General features: G+C 38.3%; 1 protein-coding gene across 1 annotated transcript in view; it reads right to left on the reverse strand.

The window, feature by feature from the left end:
- LOC131701725 (uncharacterized) overlaps nt 1-12,204 on the reverse strand; it is a 98,286-nt gene extending 86,082 nt beyond the window's left edge. The window contains exon 1 of the mRNA XM_059001412.1: nt 12,141-12,204. The gene's annotated coding sequence lies outside the window, so the exon portion shown is untranslated. The remainder of the gene's footprint in view (nt 1-12,140) is intronic.
- Between the last annotated feature and the right edge of the window lie 1,746 nt (nt 12,205-13,950).

A 13,950-nucleotide genomic window follows, 5' to 3' on the forward strand; every position in this document is an offset into this window, starting at 1 on the left:
CGGCCGCCTCGGTAAAAATTGGCTAGGTACATTTTTTAAAGGAAAAATTAAAATATATATATATATATATATATATATATATATATATATATACAAAAATGTATGTAAAGATTTTATTTATTTTTAAATAATGTGCCACTTACATTTTTAAGAGTGGCAAATAATATGTTCTCATATTACTTTTGTATTTGTCACTTCTTCGTAACATTATTGTGATCTTAAGCTGTATTTAAATGAGACAGCCGGGGTAGCCACACAGACCTGTTCGCTTTTTGTTCTCATTGGTCAGTTTCCCTAGTTACGCCGTACGTCCCTGAAGGTGTAAAGTTTTTGGAGGGTCAGCAACAGCAAGTGCAAGGCAAAATCCTTACATCACATTATAATGTTTGCACCCGCTTAGTATCCAGATCCCGCCCAATTCCATGCTCTTTTCATTTGAATGCATTTCAATATAATGATGGTAAAGTGCAAATTTGATAGCGGGTGCAGAACGCCATGTGAACACCATTCTTTACATACGCCAAATTTTTAGCAACCGGTAAAGTCAGACTTTACGGGTGCTAAACATGATTTACGGCAGCATTATGGGGGTTTTGCACCTGCAAATCACTTTGCGCGTATCCTTACATCACCCCCATTATCTCTGAAATGTTCATTAAGACAAGAATCATATAATGACCCTAAAAATATTGCATTTATAGGAAAACTATTTAAATACGATGGAACAAGCTGGAATACTGTTTGCATAATTATTTCCACTAATGTATACATTTTTAATATTCACTCTAAATGAAGTATGAATGATCTACGGACACCCAGCTGTTTGCAAGCATGTTCTGGAGCAGACAAACACTGACCTCCTACTGACAGGCTAATCACCTGATCTTGTTCTGTATTAAAACAGACCCGATATCTTAAACGCATAACCCTTCAACTGAAAGGTTAATTCAATTCATCAGCCTCACATCTACCATCGTTCCCTGTCCTCGGGTATGTCAAAACTTAGTAGATTTCTATTCTGCGATAATCTTTCTAACTGCTGTGACTATCATATTGGAGTAAAGGCTGCCCATTTTCTCCCAAGTATCTGCTCGCTCAATAAGAGAGATGATTTGATTCCAAAAATGTCAAGAAAACCCAGTGGGACCTAGATTACTTCCATTAAGACAGCAAAGTAAAAAAAAAAAAAAAAAGATATCTGACTACAGCCTCAGAGAACATGCCCCAAATAGCATTTTTAACATGGTCTAATAGATTCAGCTAGAAAAGTGAATTTGAAATGGAAATTAATTCTTTATCAGCTGTCACAAAATATGGACATCATTAAAGTTAGGAAACCATAACAGATATGTCTGGAAACGAGCAAGTAGTCAGTAGCAAAACTTGGTCTGAAATGAATATATTATTCAAATCTGCATTGTTACTGGGATATTTATCTTTTTATCAAAAATATTAGGGAAAAAACTGTCGCCCCCCCCCCCCCCCAGGTGTCACAAATGGAGATTAGATAAAGGGGCATTCAGAACAGAAAATAGGAGGCACTTTTTTACACAGAGAATTGTGAGGGTCTGGCACCAACTCCCCAGTAATGTTGTTGAAGATGACACCCTGGGATCCTTCAAGAAGCTACTTGATGAGATTCTGGGATCAATAAGCTACTAAAAACCAAACGAGCAAGATGGGCTGAATGGCCTCCTCTCGTTTGTAAACTTTCTTATGTTGTTATGTTATTTATTTATTTCTTAGCAGACGCCCTTATCCAGGACGACTTACAATTGTTACAATATATTTTTACATACAATTACCCATTTATACAGTTGGGTTTTTTACTGGAGCAATCTAGGTAAAGTACCTTGCTCAAGGGTACAACAGCAGTGTCCCCCACTGGGGATTGAACCCACACCCCTCCGGTAAAGAATCCAGAGCCCTAACCACTTCTCCACGCTGCTGCCCTCTGCTGCCCTCTGCTGCCCATATGTTCTTATATCAGGCAGTCAAAAATGACTTTTAGCAAAATGCTTACATGTTGAAGTGTTTAGTGCAGTAGCCTGTTCATGTTAATCAATCAGCTGTAAGTAGGGTTGCCAACTTTCCATTTTTGCAAAACTGGACAAAACCAGTTTTTTTTTTTTTAATAGATGCTCAGTAATCAGATCCCGCTAAGCAGTGAATGGCAAAATAACACAGAATACATTTCAGTGTAGCTCTCAAAGTTAACGGACCAATAATAATAATAATAATAATTAAAAAAAATAAAAAAATGTTTGCACAGTGGACTGGCTCAGTGAGAATGGAAGTACCCAAACGGCAATGAACAGTGAGCAAGCAAGATTCGCAATAACCAGACTTTTGCTGCCCGGTCAGTGGTTCAGACCTTACACGGTACAAATTCCCTTAAAACCGGATGTCCGGTCCAAAACCGGACAGTTGGCAACCCTAGCTGTAACGCAATTAAAGCTTGATGTGCACTCTCTGTATGATATGAACACACTCAATGGGTCTGGAGTAGTGAATCCAACACTTTACTGATTAAACTACTAACACTCAACATGTAAACTCCAGAGAGGAAACTTACCTAGTAAATACTACACATTTTTAAAATAAGTAACACCATACAATGACAATCTGAGTTATTTTTTTTTTTTTTTTTTTTTTTAGCCCAGACTGCAATCACCACCGCCTTGCTATTTAAATATGTAAGTTAGCCATGTGTGCGCTCAATGTTCACTCACTGTCAGCAGCCAGCTGTATTCATAGAGTTAACCTCGCCCAACAGAAAGGAAACATACACCAGTACGGCTGTGGTTTTATTTTAAAGGAGATTCAACATTGTTGATTTGATTTCTAAGTCGCAAAGTACTACAATGTGGTAAAAAAGTGTTGTCCGCCATTACATACGCCAGTTTGAAAACCACTGGGTTAGTGGAAGCGAGACTCTTCATTGACTGTTCATGAATTTGTCAGTGAATGAATCAAAAGCTACTAGCAGTACTAGGCCTAGGATGTTAGCCAATATGCAGACATCTATGAAATTGTTCCAAGTCACAAGATTTGCTAGGCATACGAATATATAAAATTCAGATAGTGTGGCAACAATAAAACATGATCAAGACAGGCCGGTTGTCAGAACAAAAATAACTGGTGCCAGCAAGTACAAGACTGTGTAAATCACATGGCTTTGTCAAAAACCACAATTTTTATAGAATACTTTAGTTGAGAGGCAGTTAATAGAGTTGGATGGTATGATGTTGAACATTAGTTTTTGGATGAAAAACAACATTACGGTTTAAGGGAAATAGTAACATATATGCTTTTTGTTTTAAAGAGATGAATAATACTTGCATGTGATATAAACAGACATCAAATCAACCATACCTAAAACTTTGCCATATTCTACAACTGCCCTTACCTATAACTTGTATTTGATTTTACTCTTTGAATTTGATCATTTTTGCTACTGATTTTATTGTACTTTACAATTGCTCTTATCTGTAATACGGTTCTGTAATGCGAAAAGAAATAAATAATAATACCATTCTAGACCACCAACTGTTGTGTCACAATGGCAACATTCAACAGTACCTTAAACAATGTACAATACATTCTAGATGCTGTGTAAACAAACGCACTGTTTCTGTAGGAAGCCCGTTTCCTCATAACAATACGAAGAAAAAACGTATTGACCCTTATATTAGGTTTTTACTATGACTGAGCCCTACAGCACAAACTACCTTCTGTAAATGCAATGCATAAAAGGTGCAAGCGACAAGCTATGCGATTGGTGGCTGAGAGTACTATCATATGTTGCTAAAAGACGATAAGCTATTGTCCAAAATCATATCTAGACCTGTTGGCCTGTTTGTAAAATCATATCTTTAGCTGGTGCTGAACCTTGGATCGGGTCTCGCCATTGGAAACCATTCATCCCAATAGAGTTCATGCCAAAGCTGCCCAATTCCAGCCTTGCTGAAGCACCCCCAGATCATCACCGATCCTCCACCACATTTCATAGTGGGTGCGAGACACTGTTGCTTGTAGGCCTCTCCAGGTCTCCGTCTAACCATTAGACGACCAGGTGTTGGGCAAAGCTGAAAATTGGACTCATCTGGGGGTGCTTCAGCAAGGCTGGAATCGGGCAGATTTGTCTTTGTGAAGGACGCATGAATCAAGCCAAGTACAAGGTTGTCCTGGAAGAAAACTTGCTTCCTTCTGCTCTGACAATGTTCCCCAACTCTGAGGATTGGTTTTTCCAGCAGGACAATGCTCCATGCCCCACAGCCAGGTCAATCAAGGTGTGGATGGAGGACCACCAGATCAAGACCCTGTCATGGCCAGCCCAATCTCCAGACCTGAACCCCATTGAAAACCTCTGGAATGTGATCAACAGGAAGATGGATGGTCACAAGCCATCAAACAAAGCCGAGCTGCTTGAATATTTGCGCCAGGAGTGGCATAAAGTCACCCAACATCAATGTGAAAGACTGGTGGAGAGCATGCCAAGACGCATGAAAGCTGTGCTTGAAAATCAGGGTTATTCCACCAAATATTGATTTTGGAACTCTTCCTAAGTTTAAACATTAGTATTGTGTTGTTTAAAAATGAATATGAACTTATTTTCTTTGCATTATTCAAGATCTGACAACACTGCATCTTTTTTGTTATTTTGACCAGTTGTCATTTTCTGCAAATAAATGCTCTAAATGACAATATTTTAATTTGGAATTTGGGAGAAATGTTGTCAGTAGTTTATAGAATAAAAAAAAAAAATGTTCATTTTACCCAAACACATACCTATAAATAGTAAAACCAGAGAAACTGATAATTTTGCAGTGGTCTCTTAATTTTTTCCAGAGCTGTATATACAGACGCGCTCAAATTTGTTGGTACCCCGCCACAAAAAACGAAGAATGCACAATTTTCTCTGAAATAACTTGAAACTGACAAAAGTAATTGGCATCCACCATTGTTTATTCCATATTTAATAGAAATCAGACTTTGCTTTTGATTTTTTATTCAACATAATATTGTAAATAATAAAACAAATGAAAATGGCATGGACAAAAATGATGGGACCGCTAACCTAATATTTTGTTGCACAACCTTTAGAGGCAATCACTGCAATCAAATGTTTTCTGTAGCTCTCAATGAGACTTCTGCACCTGTTAACAGGTAGTTTGGCCCACTCTTCCTGAGCAAACTGCTCCAGCTGTCTCAGGTTTGATGGGTGCCTTCTCCAGACTGCAAGTTTCAGCTCTTTCCATAGATGTTTGATAGGATTCAGATCAGGACTCAGAAGGCCACTTCAGAATAGTCCAATGTTTTGTTCTTATCCATTCTTGGGTGCTTAGCTGTGTGTTTTGGGTCATTATCCTGTTGGAGGACCCATGACCTGCGACTGAGACAGAGCTTTCTGACACTGGGCAGTACGTTTCACTCCAGAATGCCTTGATAGTCTTGAGATTTCATTGTGCCCTGCACAGATTCAAGGCACCCTGTGCCAGGCGCAGCAAAGCAGCCCCAAAACATAACCGAGCCTCCTCCATGTTTCACTGTAGGTATGGTGTTCTTTTTTTTGAAAGCTTCATTTTTTCGTCTGTGAACATAGAGATGTGACTTGCCAAAAAGCTCCAGTTTTGACTCATCTGTCCAAAGGACATTCTCCCAGAAGGATTGTGGCTTGTCAATATGCATTTTAGCAAATTCCAGTCTGGCTTTTTTATGTTTTTTTGTCAAAAGTGGAGTCCTCCTGGGTCTTCTCCCATGGAGCCCACTTTCGCTCAAAAAGCGACGGATGGTGCGATCAGAAACTGACGTACCTTCACCTTGGAGTTCAGCTTGTATCTCTTTGGCAGTTATCCTTGGTTCTTTTTCTACCATTCGCACTATCCATCTGTTCAATCTGGGGTCGATTTTCCTCTTGCGACCGCACCCAGGGAGGTTGGCTACAGTTCCATGGACCTTAAACTTCTTAATAATATTTGCAACTGTTGTCACAGGAACATCAAGCTGCTTGGAGATGGTCTTGTAGCCTTTACCTTTACCATGCTTGTCTATTATTTTCTTTCTGATCTCCTCAGACAACTCTCTCCTTTGCTTTCTCTGGTCCATGTTCAGTGTGGTGCACACAATGATACCAAACAGCACAGTGACTACTTTTCTCCATTTAAATAGGCTGAATGACTGATTACAAGATTGGAGACATGTGTGATACTAATTAAAGAAACTAATTAGTTTGAAATATCACTATAATCCAATTATTTATTATCTTTTCTAAGGGGTACCAACAAATGTGTCCAGGCCATTTTAGAATATCTTTGTAGAATAAGCAATAATTCATCTCTTTTCACAGCTTCTTTGCTTTATTCTATGACATACCAAAGGCATGCAAGTATACATGATAAAATAGCTTTTAATTTCATCACTTTTCAGGAGGAATGAAGCATTATTTCAATGAGCTGTAAGGGTACCAACAAATTTGAGCACGTCTGTATGTATGTATATATATATATATATATATATATATTTTTTTTTTTTATGGCAAATAATATACAAAACAAATGTATCATACTTGAACAACATTTAACAAAAGGTAAATAAAAAAAAAACACATTTCCACACATAAAGGCCAACAGCACTACAACAATACAATTATTCCAAACTGCAGGGAATAGAACATGATTTATGCTCTCTGATCCTGGCAGACAATTCCATGATGTTGAACTCCTGGTCAGTTTTTTTTTTTTAACTACAGCATGTGTTAAATCTGATAAAACTCACTCCTGAATAAATAATGCAGCATGGCACAAAAAAATAATCAATGTTCATTACCTCATTTTCATTCATTTTAATTTTTATTAAAATTATTATTATTATTATTTATTTCTTAGCTGACCACCTGGGTTTTTACTGGAGCAATTTAGGTAAAGTACCTTGCTCAAGGGTACAGCAGCAGTGTCCCCAGCGGGGATTGAACCGACAACCCTGCGGTCAAGAGTCCAGAGCCCTAACCACTACTCCATACTGCTGCAAACACACACACACACACACACACACACACACACACACACACACACACACACACACACACACACACACACACACACACACACACACACACACACACACACACACACACACACACACACACACACACACACACACACACACACACACACACACACACACACACACACACTTTATTTCAATTGATGCTTATACCCATAATATATGCTAGCTATGAAATACAAATGTAAACATAATAGTATGTGAATAATGTGAACCCTTTCCTGTGGTCATTCGGCCTAGATGTAAACTATATTTGTTTTGTAATTAAAAATGTTAGGTTATTATCATAACACTGGTTCACTGAAATAGAACTGCAAACATTACCATCTAGGTATTTACCTTGGAAAGACCCGAAACCTGAATAAGATATATCAAAGCTGCTCGTAGAGCCTGTGACAGTCATGGCCTGCCCCCGAGGACACAAAATTTCTGTATCTTATTTTAGTAACTTAATTTCTTTCTTTTGTTTTGATGAGTAGACTATTTTGAATATTGCTTTATAGTTTACAAAGCTTGCGTTTGTTTGTAATTAATTAATTAAATAATTAATTAATTAATCTGTTTTATTTTTATTATTGATTACTTGATGATTATGCATATTGCATTGCATCTGTGTGTGTTTCCTGAGACTACTGAAACCCGGCTTGCAGTCTAAATTGGCTTGAGAGAGTATATCCCCTCAACCACTGGCATTGATTACTAAAGAGGTGCCTTTGGTAACATAATGATAAAGTTAGTCTGTCTATTGGAAGGACCATATTTAAAGCAGGTTTTCAATGGGGATGAAAAGCTTTTCGTTGTTGTGTATTGCTTATTAAAGCCATTTCAATTAATGGTTTATTTAATTTTTTCGGGCTAATTAACATTTTCTTCATTTTGTTACTTTTGTTAATTAACATGTTTTGTTTTGCATTTATTATTCTGTAAAACCTTTCACATTTCTTCTTTCTATAATTTGGTTTCATTATTATTAGTAAATAGACTCAAGGCTGGAGCCATCTAAATATATATTTTTTACCTCAATCAACTCGTTCAGTATTCAATTGATTAACGGTCCCCTCAAGTCCCCTCGACTTTGGCAAAAAGGCAGGATTGATACAGAGCGTAACCTTTGTCTTTGCCTCTGTAGAGTGGACAACATGGACCCAGAGTCCAAGCACACTCCTAGATAGGAGGCTGTCTGGGCGTAAGCTGGCTCTTCACATGATTCACCGTAAGGTTCAACCGTTAAAGGTGGCCGGTGACAAGTTCCGTGTGGGCCTCTGCCTGTGCTAGCGACTAGATGCAAATTAGCCAGTCGTCCAGATAATTGAGCACTCTGATGCCTTTGACTCTCAAAAGGAGCCAGGATAGCTTTGAGAAGGCACTAGGAGCTAGGGAAAGGCCAAATGGCAAGACACGGAACTCGTACACTGTTCCCTGAAAAATGAACCACAGGTACATCCTGTGTGCTAGTTTTATTGGGATGTGGAAATAGGCGTCTCTAAGGTCTAACGGGGGGGGGGGGGGCGACACAGGAGAGGTGGTAGGCTTATCAAAGATGGACTGCCTTGTTTTGCCTTCTGTAGGTCAGGGCACTTGCAAGACTGCAGTGGCCCTTTTGAATCAGCAGTAGAATCTCTGCTGACAGCGGGAGCTTAACCACAGAGGACATGCTGTTTGACTCCCTCAGACGGAAATGCAAGCTCCTGTTCACCCACCTCATCAGAGGCGGCGATTGCCAATCTGTGCTCGGCGCCCCAAAGGGACAGACGGGGCAGGCGGCGCTGAGCGTTCATGCAGTAATTCTGCGAGCACCATTCCTTGGTGGAAAGCAACTGCTGAGAGCTTTTCCATCTATGAGTCCACTGATCACTTGGAACGGCGATTCTTCTTCCTCTGGGGAAGATGAGGAAGACCGTAAAGATTGTTACCTGTGTGGGATACTTTTCCTGGTGTGTCAACTCGTCTTGCTTGGTACAGAGCCATGGGGTGAGGACGCAGCCACCTCTCTAACGGAGGATGATGGGGTAGAGCGCTGTGCCGGAGTTAGGGACACAGAGCTCTGTAGAGCTGCGGGAGAGATGTTTCTCAAGCATGTGCTTAGAGAAAGGTGCACAAAACTCGCAGAAACTGCGGTTCGACAGTGTTTCTCGCACCAAGTCGGTACAGTACTGGGTTGGAACCGGGACGGCACCATGTCGGTTCAGTGACTTTAGCACCGGGTCGATGCGGTACCGGAATGGTACGGGTATGTTACCACGTTGGTACTGGGGCGATACCAGGTAGGTTTCATTGACTTTAGCACCGGGTCAGCACAGTACGGTAGTGGGATGGTACAGGCATAGTACCGGGTCGGCACCAGTGCAGTAACCTCTGTCCCGCTTTGGTACCGTTATGGTACAGGTCCACCGGTTCGCAGTTACCACAGGTAGCAATGTACAAGGATGCCCACCTGTACATGCCACTGACAAAACCACTCAGTCAGTACCACACGAGACTGAAGGAAGCCTGCTTGTCAGAATGATCTAAAGCTGTCACCAAAACGGCATCAAGCTACAGTGGGAGAGACTGCAAGCAACCACAACCGAAGCAAGTATATTGGTCCTGTACAGTGCTGCTGAACCCAGCAGCTGCTGTCGCTGCATGTATGCTCGCAGCACCACAATGCAGACAGGCTTGCGCTTAGTCTCTGTGAAAACAGAAAAAAAATAATAATAATAATTCAATAAAATGCAGCAACTGTAACAATTGCATAAAATATATAAACCGTCTTGTAATTTTAGCCTAATCTAAAACAAGAAATAAATAACTCCAGCTGGAGCTACCTGCAGCCTGGGGGGAGAGCACAAAGTCCGCCAACTTATGTTGCTTGATCCCTAGGAAGGAGCGACTCAAGCCGGTGGCTTCACATGGGGCACAAGGCCGCAGTGGGACGTAAAAAACAGGTTGTAGTGCACAAATATGCGTAATTGGTAAAACTAATACAGCGATTACTTTAACATCACATATAAATTGTGTAAAACACAACAAATGTGAAATGCATAGCAGAAAAAGTAACAAGTGCTTATCTGAAACAACTCTCCTGTCAGGTAAGTTCCTGAAAGGAAAAATGGCGCTGAGGTCTGTGACCGCAGTGCTTTTATGTCCTTTGGGGCGGGCCATGACTGTCACAGGCTCGTCGAACAGCTTATTCAGGTTTCGGGTCTTTAGGAGGTAAATACTCATACCATAATGGTTACATTTTGTACTTGAAAAGGGTACATGTATGTTAGCAAAACACATTTCCCTCTGGCATTGCACTAAATACAAAATTACAGCCATTATTATCTTGAAAAATCGCTATGACCTTCAACCACAATATGTACATGTATTGTAAAAAATGTATTTGTGCCATGACCAGGTACCACCCAATACATCCTGGTTAAACAAATAACACAATCTTCAATTGTGCTGCAAATTCTAGTGGCTGACTTTACATTACTGTGGCCCTAACTTCTAGCTCCCACTTTATTAGAAATCAATTAATCATTTATAGGATTTGTCAGTCACAGTATATCTTAATCTTATGTATAGATGTCATCCCGAACCTAGCAAATGTGACAGAATTCTAAAGTAAAAAAAAAAAAAAGTAAACATGTTGTTTGAGTACAATAATTTTTTTTTTTATCATCGTATTTTTATCCTATTAGGTTAATATGCTGTGTATAGGGTGCCTCTTGTTATAAGAAAAAACATTTCCTTTTCAAGAGGGTAAAGTGAAACTGGCAATGGAGAAAATAAAGGCAGCTTTTTTCATCTTTTAAGTGCACACAAATGATGGCAGAAGCTGCCTTACGAGCTTATGCTTTGTGGGTGTGCCTTTCAGTTCCCTCTGTCTTTGGAATGAATTATTCTTTAGAAGAGAATCATGTACCGTAACTCATCTTCAGGCCTGGTTTGTAGTTGAAAAGATCCCTTCAGATATCGGTGTCTATCCACATAAAATGGTATGCTCACTGCTGTGCTAATGGTATTTATTTCCCTTGTCTATTTTTATGATTTTTTTTTTGTACTTTCAAATCAAACATAAACATCCTCACTGGGGGAATACCAAGATAGAAACATAATTTGAAACTTGTGTAGGTATCAAAGACTGAGAAATACTGTAAAAACAGAGGAACAAGTGCTATCAGTTAAACACAATAGCTTAAACTTGCAAAATCACTAAGGCCTGAGAAAAATGATGATTGTATATTTTAAATGTACTCTAGCAACAGACAGACACATTTCCGAAGCAAAACAATTAATAAAAAAAAATCAAACAAATATGTCACAAATGTTTATAGTTTCTTTATTTTTGTATCAGAAAATGATATTTAGAATAAATAGAATGAGGTAACAGCCAGTACAGCTGGCTGTGTATTAGGATGTGAAAATAACATTGTATATTACGCCATTATACAGAGTCTCATTTTACATATAGACTGCTTGAAGCATTTTACTTACTGAATACAGCTGTGATATATGTAGCGTAGATCTATGATGTATGTGGTTTAATATTTTAAATTTTCCAAACTGAAGTAAAACAAAAAAATGGTTTTGGTATAAACATCACAAAGCTTCAAAAAGCATAGATAATTATGTTACAGGTTCCTAAAGCATAGAAAATAATGGTAATTATTACTTTAGCTACCCATCCATCAAGAAATTAAAACTTGGGTTGTGCTGCCACCCATCGGTGCAATACCAGAATACACTGTATGGGTCTGTGTAATGCAGTGTGTAATGCAGTGACCAAGACTAGTCCTTTGGGTTTTAATGAAAACAATGCACTACACAAACATACATAAAGTAACTTAAATTGCATGGTGCTAACAAAATAATTCTAGTAATTCTTATCCAATACATATTGCCATATGCCATAATTTTGTAAGTCTCAGTTTCTTATATGGAAAACGCGCACATTACAGTAAAGGTGAATTAGATTTTTTATGTTAATAGGAAGCAGTGATGGGTACTTAAATACGAGCCAAAGTTTTGTTGTTTTGTTTTGTTTTTTATTATGGAGAAATATATGTTTAAAAAAAACCCGAAACATTCTTCACAGAACTCACCTGTGTTGAATACGTTCCTTCAAAAGAAGATGGATTCCGGTCACTCTTTTTCAGTGTAAACGCCCTGAGGACGTATTGGAAAGATTGCAAAAAATACCCAGCAAGCACTGCACGCTAACCAGCAACGTCATCACAGTGCTGCCTTTTCATTTAAGCATTGGAATTGAAAGCGGGAACACAAGCAAATTTAAACTCCAACTCGTAGCATCTAAAAAAGTTACGCATTTCTATATTTTTTTACATTACGTATTGATAAGATTAATTATCGCTCACCTTTCCAAATTTCTTTCAACAGCCTTCAATGTCCACTGCTTACAGTGGAGATAGTTTCAAATGATGGCGCTCGTTTATGGCGAAATTACAGCAGGGGGTCATTTATTTTATTTTTTTATTATTTTTATTTTTTTTTACCTTTCAAAGTACGCATGCTCAAAGTCTGCTCCTGTGAAAAGTACTCCCCGCTGTTTCAAGCAAGTGTAAACGCACAGTTCCGGTACAGACTGTTCCAGAATCTTATCTGAAAGATTCCGGAACGCTAATTTAAACGCGCCTATTGTGATATACCGGCACACACACATACACACACAGATATATATATATATATATATATATATATATATATATATATATATATATATATATAAATCGATAATATGCTTGGATATTGCTTGATCAAGTCTGTTTGAATTCACCAGTTACCTGTTTTTCGTGGTGCGATCCAGATGCGATTTCTGCAAGTGTCAGTCGCATGAGGTTGCTTTGAGCATCGCATTCTTCTCACTTTAACTTTGCAAGCCAATAATAATATTGGTATTGAAACAGGTCAATTGGCCATTAAAAGAACATTGTTCCCTCTATTCTTGACATTTTAAAATGAAAAATATTGCTGTGCAAGAAGTTCTTGTCAGCTTCCAGTGCCACCTTTTTTCTTGCACTTGCACCAGTCCAAACAGTGTATGTTTTACAGCACTAAGTTGACTATTCATAACGTGTTTAATTAAAATTTTCAACAAAGGAATGTAAATGTATCCATTTTTCTAAAGCAGGCTAATTTAAAAAAAAAAGCTTGAATATAAATCATTAGTATTGTCTGACAATCAATAACATAATTAACCTTGATACACCTTTGTGTTCTAAAAAAATCTGACAATGCATAATTTTCTTGAAATGTTTTTTTTTTTTTTTATATATAACACAGCAAAGACAGTGAGCTCACTTAAATAACACAAGCATTTCATGATAAGAATGTGCAATGTTTTAGTATTTAGTATTATATACTCAAGCTGACTTCAATAAGTCAACACGTGCCAGAAATGTATTTTTATTACAAATTTATGAAGCTGGCATGCGTTTATGAAGTCATGCATTTTTATATATACATTTAATTACCACAAAGCAGAACTCTATCCATTCAAGATTTTCTAATTGTAGGCCCATTTTTCAAAATTAAACTTGGGACCCCTAAAGGAGATAGAAGTTCTCTTAGGCAATTGAAACTGTAAGGCTTTATATATGTTATTTCTAGCTACTTAATGTCTGCACTATGTCACAGATTATTGTTGAATTGTGTTTTTTTTTTTTTTAACTTTTTTATATGAGCTTATTTCTTTTTATCCATTAAAATGTTGTTTTATTTAGATTGACAGATAACGTTAAAAAAGAAAGCAGCAGCTGCGCTAGCAAGGTACAGAAACAGAGAAAAGATCTAGAGTCGTGCTGAGCTTCTAGAGGAGTATAGAAGAAAAGAAAGAGATCCAGGGTAGTGCTAGCTTCTATAGAAGAAAGAAAAGAGATCCAGAGTAGTGCTGAG

Source organism: Acipenser ruthenus, chromosome 2 (genome assembly GCF_902713425.1).
Source record: "Acipenser ruthenus chromosome 2, fAciRut3.2 maternal haplotype, whole genome shotgun sequence".
Taxonomy (NCBI): Eukaryota; Metazoa; Chordata; class Actinopteri; order Acipenseriformes; family Acipenseridae; genus Acipenser; species Acipenser ruthenus.